The 2,659-nt window shown below is 34.7% G+C and overlaps 1 pseudogene; it reads left to right on the top strand.

Annotated features, from left to right (window-relative positions):
* Positions 1–1,335: 1,335 nt before the first annotated feature.
* Positions 1,336–1,798, top strand: LOC116548263 (annotated as a pseudogene).
* The last annotated feature ends 861 nt before the right edge of the window (positions 1,799–2,659 follow it).

Below are 2,659 nucleotides of genomic sequence, written 5' to 3' on the forward strand. Positions count from 1 at the left end.
TAGAAAAAATTGTGTGAATGTCTCTATGTATTATGTGAGTGGGGAAGACCTTCCTAATCATGTATCAAAATCCAAAAGCAACAAAGGAAAAGATTTGTAAATTTGATTACAGTAAAACAAAAAAACTTGCCCAACCCCAATCCACAAATTTCAAAATAAGCAGGGTTGACAATGATAATCTAAGAAAAAATATTTGTAACATATTTTGAAGGATTAATATTCCTAACATAAAAAGTGCTTTATAAATAAGAAGATAGCAGCCAACAAACCTAGAGAAAAAGGGGCTGAGGAAATGAGCAGATTGCATGAAAAGAAATGCAAATAATTAAAAAACATATAGTAACATGCTTTGCCTCATTCATAATAAAAAGAAATACAAATTGAACCTTACAATGAAATATGATTTCTCACTTATCTTGGCAAGATCCAAACATTTGACAACACACTCTGTAGGTGAGAGAATGTGGAGGAAGCAGGCACTCTCATTCTCTGCTGATTTTTATATAAAATCATGCAACCCCTATGATTTGGCAACATCTCCCAAAATAACTTGTTTATTTACCTACTGACTCAACAATCCCACTGCTAAAGATCTAATTCAAAGATACTGGGTATGTAACAACAAATGCTGGAAAAAATATATGCACAAAACTATATTATTCGAGCATGACTTATAACAAAAGACTGGAAACAACCAAAATGGTCATCAATGAAAGACATATTAAATACAATGAAGTATACTCTGAAGCTATAAAAGAAAATAATTTTATATACTGCTAGGGTATGTTGTCAGAATACATTTTTTAAAAGGTAAAATAGAGGTCTATCTTCAAGTTGAATAAGTCTACATTTATCTAAGAAAGTAAAAATTTTTCCTTTACAGCTTCGAAGGAAATATGACATTCAGTAAGTTATGTGTATTTAAAGTGCACAGTCTGATCATTTTTGCATATGAACACACCTGTGAAACCATCATCACAACCTACATAGTGAACCTCCCATAGTCTCCTTATTCCTTTGCAATCTTCTGCTTCTTTTCACCCTTCCCTGCCCCCCAAGCAGAATTTCTGTTCTAGTAGATTAGTTTGCATTTCGTAAAGTTGGATATGTATGTAATAATGCATGATTATATCATATTTTCTCTAGCTTCTCTCATTCAACATAATTTGAGATTCACCCACATTGCTACACGTATCTATAATGGTTCACTTGTTTTTATTGCTGAGTAGTATTTCATTGCATGGGTGTACCACAATCTGTTTATCTGTCACCTATGGATGGATACTTGTTTTTTTCCAGTTTTAGGCTTTTATAAATAAAACTGCCAAGACTATCATGGAGATGAATCTGCTGCAGCTAGAAATGCTGAAGAACCAGCTGAACCAGGAAGTGGAGTTCTTGTCCATGTCCACTGATCAGCCCAAGGTGGTACAGACCAAGTATGTAGAAGCCAAAGACTAAACATGCTGAATAAGAGCAACTAGGGAAGAGAATTACTCATGCCACTGACAAGTTCTATGTATGTCCCTGAGAAGCTGCATGATGTGGAACATGTGCTCATCGATGTGGGAACTGTGTACCACATAGAGAAGATAGCTGAGGATGCCAAGGACTTCTTCAAGAGGAAGACAGACTTCCTAACCACGCAGATGGAGAAAATTCAGCCAGCTCTCCAGGAGAAGCACATCATGAAACAGGCTGTCATGGAAATGATGAGCCAGAACATTTGGCAGATCACAGCCCTGGGGGCAACTCAGGCTACTGCTAAGGCCTGAGACTTTGTTGCAGAAATGATGCAGAGGGAGTTCCTTTGGGTGTGGCTTCCTGATGCCAGTGAAGAAAAGGGTCTTATGTTTAATGCCAATAAATGTGCCAAAATAAACTGTCAAAAAATTGATTTACAAGTCTTTCTATGCATGTATAATTTATTTTCACTCGGGTAACTCTCTCTTGGGTAAATGTTTAGGAGATGAATGGCTAGATTATATGATCAGTATAGGTTTACCTTCTTAAGAAACTGACAAGCTGTTTTCCAAGATAGCTGTACCACTTTATAGAGCTATCCCCACCAGTAGTGTGTGATACTTCCTGTTCCTTCATATCTTCTCCAACACATGGTATAATCAGTTTTTAAAATTTTAGCCATGATATTAAGTGTGCAGTGGTAACTCATTATGGTTTAAATTGACGTTTCCCTGAGAATTATGCTGAACATGCTTTAGTGTGCTTATTTGCAATCAGTATATCTTCCTTGGTAGAGTATTATTTCACTGAGTTACATTTTTAGATGAATTTTTAGAGTTCTTTATGTATTCCGAATACAATATTTTATCAGATACATACTTTGCAGTAACTCTTTCCCAGTGTGTAGTTTGTATAAGTGTATTTTGAAGATATGTTTTTATTTTGATTAAGTCCAAATTATCAAATTTCTCCTTTATGAATCATACTTTTGATGTCAACTCTAAGAAATCTTTGCCTAATCCAACTTCAATAAATTTTTTTTAATTTTTCCTAGAAGTTTTATAGAAGTTTTTAGGTTTTACATTTAAGTCTACAACCTGCTTTGAGTTAATTTATGTACATGATGTGAGGTATGGCCCAATTTTTTGCTTTTAAATATCTAATAGTTTGGGTACCATTTGTTGAAAAGACTTTC

Source organism: Sapajus apella, unplaced genomic scaffold, assembly GCF_009761245.1.
Source record: "Sapajus apella isolate SASKATOON/1434 unplaced genomic scaffold, GSC_monkey_1.0 scaffold8879, whole genome shotgun sequence".
Lineage (NCBI taxonomy): Eukaryota > Metazoa > Chordata > Mammalia > Primates > Cebidae > Sapajus > Sapajus apella.